The following is a 17,080-nucleotide window of genomic DNA, read 5'->3' as shown; positions in this document are numbered from 1 at the left end:
GTTCCAGATGCTTCCCTAGTTTTTCTTCTATTAGTTTGAATGTGTCTGGTTTGATGTGGAGGTCCTTGATCCACTTGGACTTAAGCTTTGTACAGGGTGATAAGCATGGATCGATCTGCATTCTTCTACATGTTGCCCTCCACTTGAACCAGCACCATTTGCTGAAAATGCTATCTTTTTTCCATTGGATGGTTTTGGCTCCTTTGTCAAAAATCAAGTGCACATAGGTGTGTGGGTTCATTTCTGGGTCTTCAATTCTGTTCCATTGGTCTATCTGTCTGTCTCTGTACCAATACCATGCAGTTTTTAACACTATTGCTCTGTAATACTGCTTGAGTTCAGGGATAGTGATTCCCCCTGAAGTCCTTTTATTGTTGAGGATAGCTTTAGCTATCCTGGGTTTTTTGTTATTCCAGATGAATTTGCAAATTGTTCTGTCTAACTCTTTGAAGAATTGGATTGGTATTTTGATGGGGATTGCATTGAATCTGTAGATCGCTTTTGGTAAAATGGCCATTTTTACTATATTAATCCTGACAATCCATGAGTATGGGAGATCTTTCCATCTTCTGAGGTCTTCTTCAATTTTTTTCTTCAGAGTCTTGAAGTTCTTATTTTACTTGTTTGGTTAAAGTCACACCAAGGTACTTTATATTATTTGGGTCTATTATGAAGGGTGTCGTTTCCCTGATTTCTTTCTCGGCTTGTTTCTCTTTTGTGTAGAGGAAGGCTACTGATTTATTTGAGTTAACTTTATACCCAGCCACTTTGCTGAAGTTGTTTATAAGCTTTAGTAGTTCTCTGGTGGAACTTTTGGGATCACTTAAATATACTATCATATCATCTGCAAACAGTGATATTTTGACGTCTTCTTTTCCAATCTGTATCCCCTTAACCTCCTTTTGTTGTCTGATTGCTCTGGCTAGAAATTCAAGAGCTATATTGAATAAGTAGGGATAGAGTGGGCAGCCTTGTCTAGTCCATGATTTTAGTGGGATTGCTTCAAGTTTCTCTCCATTTAGTTTAATGTTAGCACCTGGTTTGCTGTATATGGCTTTTACTATGTTTAGGTATGGGCCTTGAATTCCAATTCTTTCCAGGACTTTTATCATGAAGGGATGTTGAATTTTGTCAAATGCTTTCTCAGCATCTAATGAAATGATCATGTGGTTTGTTCTTTCAGTTTGTTTATATAGTGGATCATGTTGATGTTTTTCCGTATATTAAACCATCCCTGAATGCCTGGGATGAAGCCTACTTGATCATGGTGGATGACTGTTTTTATGTGCTCTTGGATTCGGTTTGCCAGAATTTTATTGAGTACTTTAGCGTCGATATTTATAAGGGAAATTGGTCTGAAGTTCTCTTTCTTTGTTGTGTCTTTGTGTGGTTTTAGGTATAAGAGTAATTGTGGCTTCATAGAAGGAATTTTGTAGTGCGCCATCTGTTTCAATTTTGTGGAATAGTTTGGATAATATTGGTATGAGGTCTTCTGTGAAGGTCTGATAGAATTCTGCACTAAACCCATCTGGACCTGGGCTCTTTTTGGTTGGGAGACCTTTAATGACTGCTTCTATTTCCTTAGGAGTTATGGGGTTGTTTAACTGGTTTATCTGTTCCTGATTTAACTTCGGTACCTGGTATCTGTCTAGGAAATTGTCCATTTCCTGAAGATTTTCATGTTTTGTTGAATATAGGCTTTTATAGTAAGATCTGATGATTTTTTGAATTTCCTCCGAATCTGTAGTTATGTCTCCCTTTTCATTTCTGATTTTGTTAATTTGGACACACTCTCTGTGTCCTCTCGTTAGTCTGGCTAAGGGTTTATCTATCTTGTTTATTTTCTCAAAGAACCAACTTTTGGTTCTGTTGATTCTTTCTATGTTCCTTTTTGTTTCTACTTGGTTGATTTCAGCTCTGACTTTGATTATTTCCTGCCTTCTACTCTTCCTGGGTGCATTTGTTTCTTTTTGTTCTAGAGCTTTTAGGGGTGCTGTCAAGCTGCTAACATATGCTATTTCCTGTTTCTTTCTGCAGGCTCTCACCGCTATGAGTTTTCCTCTTAGCACAGCTTTCATTGTGTCCCATAAGTTTGGGTATGTTGTACCTTCATTTTCATTAAATTCTAAAAAGTCTTTAATTTCTTTCTTTATTTCTTCCTTGACCAGGTTATCATTGAGTAGATCATTGTTCAATTTCCACATATATGTGGGCATTCTTCCCTTATTGTTATTGAAGACCAGTTTTAGGCCGTGGTGGTCCGATAGCACGCATGGGATTATTTCTATCTTTCTGTACCTGTTGAGGCCCGTTTTTTGACCAATTATATGGTCAATTTTGGAGAAAGTACCATGAGGAGCTGAGAAGAAGGTATATCCTTTTGCTTTAGGATAGAATGTTCTATAAATATCCGTTAAGTCCATTTGGCTCATGACTTCTCTTAGTCTGTCTACATCACTGTTTAATTTCTGTTTCCATGATCTGTCCATTGATGAGAGTGGGGTGTTGAAATCTCCCACTATTATTGTGTGAGGTGCAATGTGTGTTTTGAGCTTTAGTAAGGTTTCTTTTACGTATGTAGGTGCCCTTGTATTTGGGGCATAGATATTTAGGATTGAGAGTTCATCTTGGTTGATTTTTCCTTTGATGAATATGAAGTGTCCTTCCTTATCTTTTTTGATGACTTTTAGTTGGAAATTGATTTTATTTGATATTAGAATGGCTACTCCAGCTTGCTTCTTCTGACCATTTGCTTGGAAAGTTGTTTTCCAGCCTTTCACTCGGAGGTAGTGTCTGTCTTTGTCTCTGAGGTGTGTTTCCTGTAGGCAGCAGAATGCAGGGTCCTCGTTGCGTATCCAGTTTGTTAATCTATGTCTTTTTATTGGGGAGTTGAGGCCATTGATATTGAGAGATATTAAGGAATAGTGATTATTGCTTCCCGTTATATTCATATTTGGATGTGAGGTTATGTTTGTGTGCTTTCATTCTCTTTGTTTTGTTGCCAAGACGATTAGTTTCTTGCTTCTTCTAGGGTATAGCTTGCCTCCTTATGTTGGGCTTTACCATTTATTATCCTTTGTAGTGCTGGATTTGTAGAAAGATATTGTGTAAATTTGGTTTTGTCATGGAATATCTTGGTTTCTCCATCTATGTTAATTGAGAGTTTTGCAGGATACAGTAACCTGGGCTGGCAGTTGTGTTCTCTTAGGGTCTGTATGACATCAGTCCAGGATCTTCTGGCCTTCATAGTTTCTGGCGAGAAGTCTGGTGTGATTCTGATAGGTCTGCCTTTATATGTTACTTGACCTTTTTCCCTTACTGATTTTAATATTCTTTCTTTATTTTGTGCGTTTGGTGTTTTGACTATTATGTGACGGGAGGTGTTTCTTTTCTGGTCCAATCTATTTGGAGTTCTGTAGGCTTCTTGTATGCCTATGGGTATCTCTTTTTTTAGGTAAGGGAAGTTTTCTTCTATAATTTTGTTGAAGATATTTACTGGTCCTTTGAGCTGGGAGTCTTCACTCTCTTCTATACCTATTATCCTTAGGTTTCATCTTCTCATTGTGTCCTGGATTTCCTGTATGTTTTGGATCAGTAGCTTTTTTCCGCTTTACATTATCTTTGACAGTTGAGTCAATGATTTCTATGGAATCTTCTGCTCCTGAGATTCTCTCTTCCATCTCTTGTATTCTGTTGGTGAAGCTTGTATCTACAGCTCCTTGTCTCTTCTTTTGGTTTTCTATATCCAGGGTTGTTTCCATGTGTTCTTTCTTGATTGCTTCTATTTCCATTTTTAATTCCTTCAACTGTTTGATTGTGTTTTCCTGGAATTCTTTCAGGGATTTTTGTGACTCCTCTCTATGGACTTCCACTTGTTTATTTATGTTTTCCTGGAATTCTTTCAGGGATTTTTGTGATTCCTCTCTGTAGGCTTCTACTTGTTTACTAATGTTTTCCTGTGTTTCTCTAAGGGAGTTCTTCACGTCTTTCTTGAAGTCCTCCAGCATCATGATCAAATATGAAATTGAAACTAGATCTTGCTTTTCTGGTGTGTTTAGATATTCCGTGTTTGCTTTGGTGGGAGAATTGGGCTCCGATGATGCCATGTAGTCTTGGTTTCTGTTGCTTGGGTTCCTGCGCTTGCCTCTCACCATCAGATTATCTCTAGTGTTACTTTGTTCTGCTATTTCTGACAGTGGCTAGACTTCCTATAAGCCTGTGTGTCAGGAGTGCTGTAGACCTGTTTTCCTGTTTTCTGTCAGCCAGTTATGGGGACAGAGTGTTCTGCTTTCGGGCGTGTAGTTTTTCCCATCTACAGGTCTTCAGCTGTTCCTGTGGGCCTGTGTCTTGAGTTCACCAGGCAGGTCTCTTGCAGCAGAAAAGTTGGTCTTACCTGCGGTCCCGAGACTCATGTTTGCTCATCGGGTGCTGCCTACGAGCTCTCCGGGGCGGCAGCAACCAGGAAGATATGCGCCGCCCTTTCCGAGAGCTTCAGTGCACCAGGTTCCAGATGGTGTTTGGTGTTTTCCTCTGGCATCAGAGATGTGTGCAGAGTGCAGTCTCTTCTGGTTTCCCAGGCTTGTCTGCCTCTCTGAAGGTTTAGCTCTCCCTCCCATGGGATTTGGGTGCAGAGAACTGTTTATCCGGTTGGTCCCTTCAGGTTCTGGAGGCATCTCAGGCACAGTGGATCTGCTGCTCCTGGGCCCTCCTCTAAGGGGACCCAGAGGCCGTATACAGTTTCCTCTTGGGCCAGGGATGTGAGCAGGGGTGGGCAGTGTTGGTGGTCTCTTCTGCTCTGCAGCCTCAGGAGTGCCCACCTGACCAGGCGGTGAGGTCTCTCTCCCACGGGGTTTGGGAGCAGAGAGCTGCTGAGGGCAAGGATCCGCTGGTTTGGGACTCCTCCTGCTAAATACCCAAGATGTGTATTTTTAATAATGTTCTGTCTTGCTCAAATAAGCCTATTCAGCTTCTTTTGAAATTTATTTACTTATATATTACTCCCAACCAGAAATTTTTCCTCCCTCCTCTTCTCCAAATTTCTGTCCCCCAACTCTTGCCCCTTCCTCTTCTCTTCCATTTCTCTTCAGAAATGGCAGGCCTCCCAAGTGTGTCAATCAAACATGATATATGAGTTTGCAATAAGACTAGGCACCTTCCCTCATATCAAGGCTGGACAAGACAACCCAGTAGAAGAAAAAGCCCTGAAAGCAGGCAAAAGAGCCAAAGACAGGCCCTGCTTACATTGGTAGAAGTCCCACAAGAAGCTTGAGCTACAGAAATATAAAACATATGCAGAAGGCCCAGGCCAGACCCATGCAGACTCACTGTTGTTGGTTTTGATTTTGTGAGTACCTATGAATCCAGGTTAGTTGATTTTGTGGGTTTTCTTGTTTGTTTGTTTTATTTTATTTTTTAATGTTTTTTTTTGTTTATTAACATTTCAAATACTATCTCCCTTCCTGGTTTACCCTCCTCAATCCCCCTATCCCATCCCCCTCTCCACTGCCTCTATAAAGCCTCCCCTCCAAATACTCCCTGCCCTAGCATTCTCCCATCGAACCTTCACAGGACCAAGGGCCTCTCCTTCCACTGATGCCAGATAAGGCCACCCTCTGCTACATTTGTGGCTGGAGCCATGGGTCCTTCCATGTGTATTCTTTGGTAGGTATTTAGTCCCTGGAAGCTCTGGTGGGTCTAGTTGATAGATATTGTTGTTCTTCTTATGGGGTTACAAAACCCTTTAGCTCCTTCTGTCTTTCCCCTAACTCCTTCATTGGGGCCCATGTACCAGGCTCCTGTCAGCAAGCTCTTCTTGGTATCAAAATATTGTCTGGGTTTGGTGTCTGCAGATGGGATGTATCCCCATGTGGAACAGTCTCTGGATGGTCTTTCCCTTAGTCTCTGCTCAACTCTTAGTCTCTGTGTTTCCTTTAGAAAGGAGCAATTCTGGGTTAATATTTTTGAGATAGGTAGATGGCCCCATCACTCAACTAGGGGTTGTGCCTAATTTCTGGATATGGTCTCAACGTGTTCTCTTTCCCCTTGTTGGGTATTTCAGCTAATTCCCTGGATCCTGGAAGCTTCTTGCTTTTCTGTCATCTGGCATCACTAAAAATAGCAAAAAAAATAGTTTACATAATCTTTAGTATTAATTCTCTTTATAATACTATTTACATTTGTTTATATCTTCCTATCCCCCATTGCTACACACCACTGTTCAATTTCCTGAACCTTTGTACATCTTGCTGTCTCTACCCTTACCTGAGCCTGCCCTGCCTTTTACCCTCTCCTTCCTCTCTTCCTTACAAGTCCCTCCGACCCTCTTTTTCCTGTGCTAATTGTGTTCCCCCTTCTAAGTAAGACTGAAGCCTCCACACTTTGATCTTCCTTCTTCTTGAACTTTATATGGTCTGTGAATTGTATCCTGGTATACTAAGCTGTCTTATAATGTTCCTCACCCCATTGTCTTATAATCCTTCCTCTCTCTATGGTAGAGGACTCCCTGAACTCTGCATAAAGCTTGACTCTGGATCTCCATATCTGTTTCCATCCGTTACTGGATCAAGCCTCTCTGATTACAATAGGGCTAGGCAATAATCTATGTGTACAGCAGAATATCATTACAAATCACAGGCTATTAAAAAAATACATTGAGTTCTGAATGGAGACTTTATTTCTAGTAGTCCAATTCAGAGAAACCTAAGGAAATTTTTCAAAGAAATTCTATTTGTGAATGTAATATATTTCAGCATCAATATTATACAAGTTCTCCTAACTCTTTTAGAAAAATGTACAGTAGGAAAAGAAGCAATTAGTTTTAGTGTGAAAGAGTGTTTCCTATTAGAAGTTTTTGAGCAGGTTTATCACACTTTAAAAGGGGAAGTAAAAGACTGAAGGACAGAAGTGGTTAACAAACCGGAATGGAGAATTGATAATGTACAATCTTTCTCAAATAATCAAGATTGGAAAATAAATTTTAGACAAAGCTAGAATATAAATATATATCGTAATACTCATTGTTTAACAATCCTATTCTGAGCTATATTGCAAAAATATATTTTATCATAGATTTCAACTAATTGAAGACATTAGAATTAATTGAACAACTCCTTCAATAATAGATGAGTTATTAATGCTTTAATATGTTACATACTCTGCCTGCTTAAATGAAGTCACACTCTGCATGTGGTAAGGGGTAATTTTATTCTTCACACTTCAAAACTCTGGGTTTATTTAAGTTTTAAAAGAAATTCAAAGCACATGGTGTAAAATTGTAGCTACTTTTTAGAGCATTTTAGAGGTGCTAGCATGAGGCAGTTTTCCTTCATGCTTAAAATATACTTGTAGTATTCAAGGCAGTCTCCAAATTTGGAAAAGTCAAGTTAGAGGAAGTCCATTTTCACCACCATTGATTTTCACTGACTGTTTTCACCTCATCGATTTTGATGTTGATTGAGTCATGTTCATCTGATTGGTGAGGATTTGGGAGCTTGTTCATTTTTGATGGGTTAATTTGCCTAGGGTCACTGATCCATTGCCTTGTGTCTGAGCTCCCGTTTTACAACACAATCTCAGGCTACATGTTAAGAAATTTAAGAAACAATTTGACGGAACATACTATAATTTCCTATAGAATTTATTCAATTCCAAATTATTTTTATTTGCATCTAGTAAGAAATTTGACTTATTAGGATCAGACACATTACAATGTTATATTTTAGTCAATATACATGGGGTTCTTGTTATAATACATGGAATAAGCAGATAACTGTGGAAAAAGGGATACCTATAAATGGATAATTTGCAACATTTAAAAATCTGAGTGACCAACAAAGTCAACGGAAAGAATGTTCTGAAACCATGTACTAGGAAAGACACTGAAACACATCTTCAACCTAAAACAATGATTGCTATTGCTCTGTCATCCTAACCTATGAGGAGAATCACTGTTTGTGTAGTTCACCTGACAAACTCTAAATTTTATCACTGTGAATATTAATAAATGTCACACAGGAGCATATATGGCTTACAATTTACCTAATCAGATTTTTGAAACATGTTGATGAGCTTATTTTCATAAATTTTTATCTCTAAAATGTTTTTACTCTTTTGGTAGTCTACATTTAAAACACCTGTTATTTTATAATCCTTAGGTGAATCCTTCCAGATTTTATACTTCTGATAATAGTACAGTATATTTTGATCCTTTATTATTCCATGAGAAGCTTCTATATCATTATACTTCCTTTGAATTCTTGCATAAAAGTTAAAATCTAGGTTTAAAAAGTAACATTTGGAGTGAATGTTGAATAAAGAATTTCCTCTTTTGCCTGGATTCCCCAATCACCTTTAATCACAAATAATGTAGATGCTTAATGTTTCTTGTGAAAATATTTCTGAAATCTCTTTTCCAGTTTGTACCATTTGCCAAGATGCTACCAGTTCTGTTGTTTATGCTTTGAGCAAATGAACTACAGCACTGAAAACACAATGTGGATGTCACTGTGCTCAGCAATCTGAGGTACCATCTATGATGTAGATCTCTAGTAAACTTTAAAGTACAGAACAGTAGATTAGCCAATATGATACTATTAAGGAAGGATAATCTTTGGACTATAGCAATAATCTATTAATCTAAAGAAAGAGAAACAGAGAAAGACAACATGCAATATCATGTGGCTATATGTGATCACTTGCTAAATAAGAGTTTTAAGCTGACCATTACATTAGAGATGAGGTCAGTTGTGGCAGTCTGTAAGCAGATAATAGGGGTATATTGGTTTTTTAGTGAGGGGATCTAATAAAGCAGTGAACCCCTTATAAAAAGCTATTTAGACTGATAGGACATCAGATCCTATGCTCCAGGCCTACTCACAACCCAAGCACAACCACTGACAACTTAACCCCCAGAAGTTCTGACACCACCAGGCTCAGAGGTGAGTCCCCACTTGTCTCAGTACATGGCACAACTGGATCCCCTAGGAACCCTTGAGGACACAGGATCTCCTGCCTTGCTTGAGACACATCTTCCTTCAGATCCTCAACTGTGCTCTGCACTAGGAGCAGATCTTGCTTAACTCTCAGGAAGTCTGCCACAGCCAGGCTCACAGATCAAGCACTCCAGATGCCCTTCCACATTCAGAGACAGCCTGACCCAACAAGGCCCAATGTATCCAGGCTTATAGCTATGTCAGTTACCACCAAAGATAACCAGATGGCAAGAGGTAAGTGCAAGAACATAGACAACAGAAACCAATGCTACATAGCAATATCATAACCCCTTTCTCCTACCATAGAAGCCCTGAATACTCCAACACACCTGAAAATCAACACTCTGCTTTACAATTCCAAATAATGAAGATGATAGAGTACCTTCAGGAAGGCATAAATAACTCCCTAAAAGAAATATAGAAGAACAGGCATAAATAGGTAAGAGGCCCTAAAAGAGAAAAAAAACAAAGCCCTTAAAGATGCAGGAAAAAGCAAACAAGTAAAGTAATTGAATAAAACTGTCCAGGATCTAAAAAATGGAAATAGACACAATAAGGAAATCACAAAAGAAGACAACCCTGGAAAAGTAAAAACCTAGAAAACATATCAGGTGTCACAGATACAAGTATCACCAACAGAATACAAGAGAGTGAAGAGAAAATCTCAGGCATAAAAGACATTACAGAATGTATTGGCACAACAGCCAATGAAAATGCAAAGTGCAAAAAGCTGCAAACCCAAAACATCCAGGAAATTCAGGAAAAATGGAAGAAACCAAACTGAGGAATAATAGGTATAAAAGGCAGGGAATCTTCCCAATTCAAAAGGCCAGCAAACAACTTCAACAAAATCATAGAAGAAAGCTTTTCTAATCTAAAGAAAGAGATAGATGCCTATAAAATAGAAGATCCCTACAGAAGCATAAATAAATTGGACCAGAAAAGTGCACAGAACAAGGAAAGTATATAAAAAGGGTTAAGGGGGAAAGGTCAAGTAACATATAAAGGCAGATCTTTCAGAATTGCACCATACTTCTCAACAGAGACTAAAAGACAGAAGATGTTGGGCAGATGTGATACTTAAGAGAACAAACCCTAAGAGAACAAAAATGCCAGCCCAAGCCAGTACGCAGCAAAACTCTACTTTACCTTAGATAGAGAACCCAAAATATTCCATGACAAAACCAAATTCAAACAATATCTTTTCACTAAGCCAAACTACAGAGAACAATAAAAGGACAATTCTAATGCCAGGAGGGATACTCCACCCAAGAAAAAGCTAGAAATTAATCTTCTCACAACAAACCCAAAGCAGATAACCACATAAACATAGTTCCACCTCTAACAAAAATAGTAACAGAAAGCAACAATCTTTGGTCTTTAATATCTCTCAACATCAATGAACTCAGTTCCTCAATAAAAACATACAGGCTACCAGACTGGATATATAAACATGAACCAGCATTTTGTTGTATATAGGTAGCATATATCACAGTGACAAAGACAGACACTACTGTAAAGTAAAAGGCTCAGAAACAAATTTCAAAGCAAATGGTCCCAAGAAACAGGCTAAAGTAGCCAACCTAATATCCAACAAAACGGACTTTCAACCAAAAGTTATCAAAATAGACATCCACCAAAATGAACTCTCAATTCTAAACATCTATGCCCCAAATGTAAAGGTAAACAGATTTGTAAAAAGAAAAAAATTAATAAAGCACAAAGCACATATTGTGCCTCACTCAATAATAGTGGGAGACTTCAACACCCCATTCCCACTAAAGAAAGATCATGGAAATAAAAACTAAACAGAGAAACACTGAAATTAACAGAAGTCATAAACAAAATGGACTGAACAGATATCTACAAACATTTCACCGCCCCCCCCAAAAAAAAAAAACGAATAGATCTTCTTCTCTAATCATATAATCTGACACAAAACAAACCTCAACTGATACAAGAAGATTAAATTAATCCCATGAATTCTATGAGAACACCACAGACTAAGGCTGGTCTATAATAACAGAAAAAACAGCAGGAAGCCTACATACCCATGAAAGCTGGAGAATTCTCTACTCAATGATATTTTGGTCAGGGAAGAAATTAAAAACTTGCTATAATTTAAAGAAAATGAAGGCTCAGCCTACACAAACTTATGGGACACAGTGAAAAAAGTACTAAGAGGAAAACTCATATTTTTGAGTGCCTTTATGAAAAAAATGGAGTGATCATACACTAGGAGCTTAATACCACATCTGAAAGTTTTAGAACAAAAAGAAGGAAGTTCAGCCAAGAGGAGTAGACAGCAGGAAATAATCAAACTCAGTTGAAACCAAGCAAATAGAAACAAAGAAAACTACACAAAGAATCAACAAAACTAGGAAGTAGTACTTTGAGAAAATTAACAAGATAGATAAACTCTTAGCCAATTAATTAGAGGACTCAGAGACAGTATTCAAATTAACAAAATCAGAAATCAAAATGGAGAAGACATAACAACAGAAACTGAGGAAATTTTAAAAAAGCATCAGCTCCTACTATAAAAGCCTATACTTAATAAAACTGGAAATCTAGGTGAAATGGATGATTTTATAGATAGATACCAGGTGCCAAATTTAAATTAAGGACATTTAAACCATCTAAATAGTCCCATAACTCCTAAAGAAATAGAATAGTAGATCAAAATGTGAATGCTTCACTCCTCCTTTAAATGAGGAAAAAGAATACCCTTGGCAGGGAAGGGAGAGGCAAAGATTAAAACAGAGACTGAAGGAACACCCATTCAGAGCCTGCCCCACATTTGGCCCATACATATACAGCCACCCAATTAGACAAGATGGATGAAGCAAAGATGTGCAGACCGATAGGAGCCGGATGTAGATCACTCCTGAGAGACACAGCCAGAATACAGCAAATACAGAGGCGAATGCCAGCAGCAAACCACTGAACTGAGAATAGGTCCCCTATTGAAGGAATCACAGAAAGAACTGGAAGAGCTTGAAGGGGCTCGAGACCCCAAAAGTACAACAATGCCAAGCAACCAGAGCTTCCAGGGACTAAGCCACTACCTAAAGACTATACATGGACTGACCCTGGACTCTGACCCCATAGGTAGCAATGAATATCCTAGTAAGAGCACCAGTGGAAGGGGAAGCCCTGGGTCCTGCTAAGACTGAACCCCCAGTGAACTAGTCTATGGGGGGAGGGCGGCAATGGGGGGAGGGTTGGGAGGGGAACACCCATAAGGAAGGGAAGGGGGGAGGGGGATGTTTGCCCAGAAACCGGGAAAGGGAATAACACTTGAAATGTATATAAGAAATACTCAAGTTAATAAAAAAAATAAATAAAAAAAAGAAATAGAATAGTCATTAGAAGTCTCCCAGAAAAGACAAAGATCAGTTCCAGATAGTTTTAGTGTGAATACTACCAGATCTTCAAAGAAGTCCTAATATCAATGCCAATACCATTTTGGAAATCAACCTGGTAGTTGGAAATAGTTTTACCTGAACATATAGCAAGGAGATGTGCTCTACTATGTTTATAGCAGCCCTATTTATAAGAGCCAGAAGCTGGAAACAACCTAGATGCCCCTCAAAGGAAAAATGGATACAGAACATATGATATATTTATACAATGAAGTACTAGTCATCTACTAAACATGATGACTTCATGAAACTTGTAGGCAATTAGATGGAACTTGAAAATATCCTGAGTGAGCAACTGTACTCAAAAAGATACCCATCATATGTAATCACTGATAAGTAGCTACAAAACCTCAGAATACATATGATACAACTCACAGACCACATGAAACTTAACCAGAATGAAGAACAAAGTGTTTATGCTTCAATCCTAATTAGAAAGGGGAACAAAAATAATCACAGGAGATAGAGGGAGAAAGGGACCTATTGAGAGAGAGAGAGAGAGGGGTGGGGGAGAGGGAGAGGGAGGGAGGGAGGGAGGGAGGGAGGGAGAGAGAGAAGACAGAGGGAAAATGGGATGAAAGATCCCAGTATGGGAAGAGACAGTAGACAAATCCAGATCAGGAAAATGAATAGAAATATGCAGCAGTGGGGGCCTGGAGGGTACAGAAGAACACCAAAACGTCCCAGAAGCCAGGGAAGAGGGAGTTTCCCAGAAACCAATGGGGAAGAAATTAGCAGAAATACACAATAGAAGGGAAATAAAAGCTGAAGAGACTACCACCAGTAAATCTACTTGGCCCCCAGCTGAGAGATTGAAGCCACCCACCCATATAAAAAATTGAACTCAGAATTATTGCCATCTAAAGTAAAGTCAGGGACAAAAGAAATGGATCAGAGACAGATGGAATGGCCATTCACAGACTGCCCTACCTTGGGATGGGATCCATCATATCCTCAGACACCAAACCCAGACACTTTTGCAAATGGGAACATGAGCTCACAGACTAGATATTAGTATGGCAGTCCTCTGAAAGACTCTGCCAGCATCTGACTGAGACCGATGAAGATACTCAACGTCAACAAATCGAATGAGCTCAGGGACACAAGTGGAAGAGCTAGGGGAAGGATTGAATGAGCTGAAGGGGATTGCAACTCTATAGGAAGAGCAACAATATCTACAATCTGGACTCCTCAGAGCTCCAGAGACAAAACCACCAACCAAAAAAGTATACATAGACCTGTTCATGACTCCAGATACACATGTAGCAGAAGATTACCTTATCTGACAATGGGAGGGGAGGGGGGCCCTTGGTCATGCAAAGGGGGACATTAGAAGAGTGAGGTAGGAGTGGGTGTGTGGGTGAGGGAGAACCATCCTAAAGGTAAACTGGAAGGGAATGGGATATGGCTTTTCAGAAGGGTACGACATTTGAATTGTAACAATAAAATAACCAATTAGTAAAAATTAAAAAAAGAAAAACTCTCTATAGTTACCATTACTCTCAATTTATCCAGAAGACCCAAACTTAGTTCCAGCACCAGCCTTAGAGGGTGCTTAAAAGCAAGCAACTCCAACTTCAGGAGAATAACACCCTCTTTTGGCATTAGGAGAAAACTGCGTACCCATGCCGTTTGTACACAGAGATTATACACACACATAAAATAAGTAGCTTTTATCGCTGATGTTTGTGTGTTTTTAAAGGTACTACCATTGCAGTTAGGGCACACTCAACATTGCAGATGATTTGTTAAAAAATAAAACTAAAAGTCACCTAAGGTCCCTCTCTTCTCAACTTTTACATCTATTCTTTCAGGATTTTCTGTCTCTTTGTCTGAAGTAATTTTTCAATACCTCAATTGTTTATTATATTCTTAGCTACAACTCAAAGACTATAATCTCTAAACCTATGTCATTATAAAACTACACTTGTTTTTTGAAATTTTATTTGACTGTTAGATTTTGGTGACCTATGTTCCTCCAGAAGTCATTAAATAATGAAACCTTGTTCCACTGCCATTGTCTTTCTTTCATTGTGGGCAAGGCCTAATCTTACTGAATACTTTTCATATGAATCTTAAAATAAAAACCTAAAAACCCAGGGTTAATAATTGGTTCTAATTTTTGAATAAAATATTAATCATGAATGATCATTTTTGTCCCCTTGAAATGATTATTTTTAACTTCGTTTTCAGGTCAGCATATTAACTACTTTATCTTTTCTTTTTTTTTCTTATTTTCTTGGTTATTTCATTTATTTATCTTTCAAACATTATCCTCCTTCCCAGTCTCCTCTCCACAAACCCCTTTTTAAATTTTTAAATTATTTGTCTTTTAAAAGTTTCATGAGTGAGTACTGTATTGTTATCCTGTCCATGTCACCTTTTCCCCTCCAATTACTTTAATATCCTACTCATCATTTCTTGAATATGAGTTACCACTCTGTAATTAATTATGTAATTAATTAATTAACCACACATTAAAAAGTAGCTAACATCAAACTAAACGCAGAGAAACTTGAAGCAATCCCACTAAAATCAGGAACAAGGCTGCCCACTCTCTCCCTATTTATTCAATATAGTACTTGAAGTCCTAGCCAGAGCAATCAGACAATGAAAGGAGATGACAGCGATACAAAATGGAAGGGAAGAAATCAAAATATCACTATTTGCAGATGACACAATAGTGTACTTAAGTGACCCCAAAAGTTCCAGCAGAGAACTACATAAACTGATAAACAACTTCAGCAAAGTGTCAGGGTATAAAATTAGCTCAAACAAATCAGTACCCTTCCTCTACTCAAAGGATAAACAGGCTGAGAAAGAAAATAGGGAAATGACACCCTTCACAATACACCCAAATAATATACAATATCTTGCTGTGACTTTAACCAAGCAAGTGAAAGATCTGTATGACAAGAATTTCAAGTCTCTGAAGAAAGAAATTGAGGAAGATCTCAGAAGATGGAAAGATCTTCCATGCTCATGGATTGACAGGATTAATACAGTACAGATGGTCATTTTGCCCAAAGCAATCTACAGATTCAATGCAATCCCCATCAAAATTCCAATTTAATTATTTTTTAAAGTAAACAAGAGACAGTCTCTGTAAGGTTTTAATGCTCAGTTTTCACAAACATAAGTTTCTACTCAATTTTACAACGTACAATAAAATGTTCTAGTCTTTAAAATGTGCATTATTCAACTATTCCTCAGTCTTTTCCAATCCTTTAAAATCACCAGGAGTCTCTACCTAAGCAATACTACTCTATTTACATTGAACTGCATGTCTTAAGAACAAACGAAATCCATGATCTTTTGGTTAACGCAGTGTATTTATAAAATGAAAAGCTATCAAAATACTTCTCACTGGAAAAATAAATAGAACAGACAATGGCTCTACAAAAGTTCACGTTCACTTTGGAGATGTCAGTGTGGGACAGTTCATGACAAGCACAATTTGCCCTTATTCCCCGAGAGCAGATCAGCCTCCAAGCTAACTGTTAAATTATTTTACTGAGATTTTATCATGTTGCTGTCTGGCTCATTCCACATCATCTTCAGCCAAGCTCTGAGCACTGATAATTCTCTGACTAATGTTTGGAAGCTTGGTCAGAAGCATCTGGAACACTGGTGGTGGAAGAGTCTGTTGTAACACTTGCAGCAACTGCTGAGGCTGTCCACACACAGCGATTGCATTTGTCACGTGGTCCACACCCTTCTCATAGTCACCTTGTGCTTATAACTCTTCACCAAGCTGTATCTCTTCAAGGAAGAATTTCTGAACAGCTTCAGCATCTTTTAAATCAGGTAACTTGGGGTTGGGGATTTAGCTCAGTGGTAGAGCGCTTGCCTAGCAAGCGCAAGGCCCTGGGTTCGGTCCCCAGCTCCAAAAAAAAAAAAAAAAAAAAAAAAATAAGGTAACTTGGAAAGCCCAGCTCTCTCCTTAGCAAGCTTCTGTTTCTTTCTTCGTTCTCAAAGCCTATTCTTGAAGTTTGGGTCACTCAGCCTTTTGCGGTCAAAGTAGATGCAGTACCCGATGAAGAGGGCACCACACATGCCCACGGCAATGGCTCTGCTCTGTCCCACCATCTTTGCTCAACTGGGGCGCGTGCTGGGCCACGGCAGCCCACCTGGCAGCGGTTAGCTCTGATCGATCAGAGCACGCCGGCCTCTAGCTGCCGCCTGTCTGCAGTCCAGATGGGGAAAAGCAATTCAATTCTTTAAACAGATAGAAAGAGCAATTTGCAAATTCATCTAGAATAACAAAAACCCAGGATAGCAAAAACTATACTCAACAATAAAAGAACTTCTGGGGGAACCACCATCCCTGACTTCAAGCAGTATTACAGAGCAATAGTCATAAAAAACTGTATTGTACTGGTACAGAGACAGGCATATAGATCAGTGGAACAGAATTGAAGACCCAGAAATGAATCCACACACCTATGGTCACTTGATCTTTGACAAAGAGGCTAAAACCATCAAATGGAAGAAAGATAGCATTTTCAACAAATAGTGCTGGTTCACCTAGAGATCAGCATGTAGAAGAATGCAAATCGATCCATGCTTATCACCATGTGCAAAGCATAAGTCCAAGTGGATGAAGGACCTCCACATCAAACCAGATACACTCAAAATTATAGAAGAAAAAGTGGGGAAGCATCT

General features: G+C 38.7%; 1 pseudogene; it reads right to left on the bottom strand.

Annotated features, from left to right (window-relative positions):
* Positions 1 to 15,483: 15,483 nt before the first annotated feature.
* On the bottom strand, positions 15,484 to 16,504 carry Tomm20-ps2 (translocase of outer mitochondrial membrane 20, pseudogene 2; annotated as a pseudogene).
* Between the last annotated feature and the right edge of the window lie 576 nt (positions 16,505 to 17,080).

This window comes from Rattus norvegicus, chromosome 4 (genome assembly GCF_036323735.1).
Source record: "Rattus norvegicus strain BN/NHsdMcwi chromosome 4, GRCr8, whole genome shotgun sequence".
Classification (NCBI taxonomy): domain Eukaryota; kingdom Metazoa; phylum Chordata; class Mammalia; order Rodentia; family Muridae; genus Rattus; species Rattus norvegicus.
This window is presented reverse-complemented; position numbering and strand designations above follow the sequence as displayed.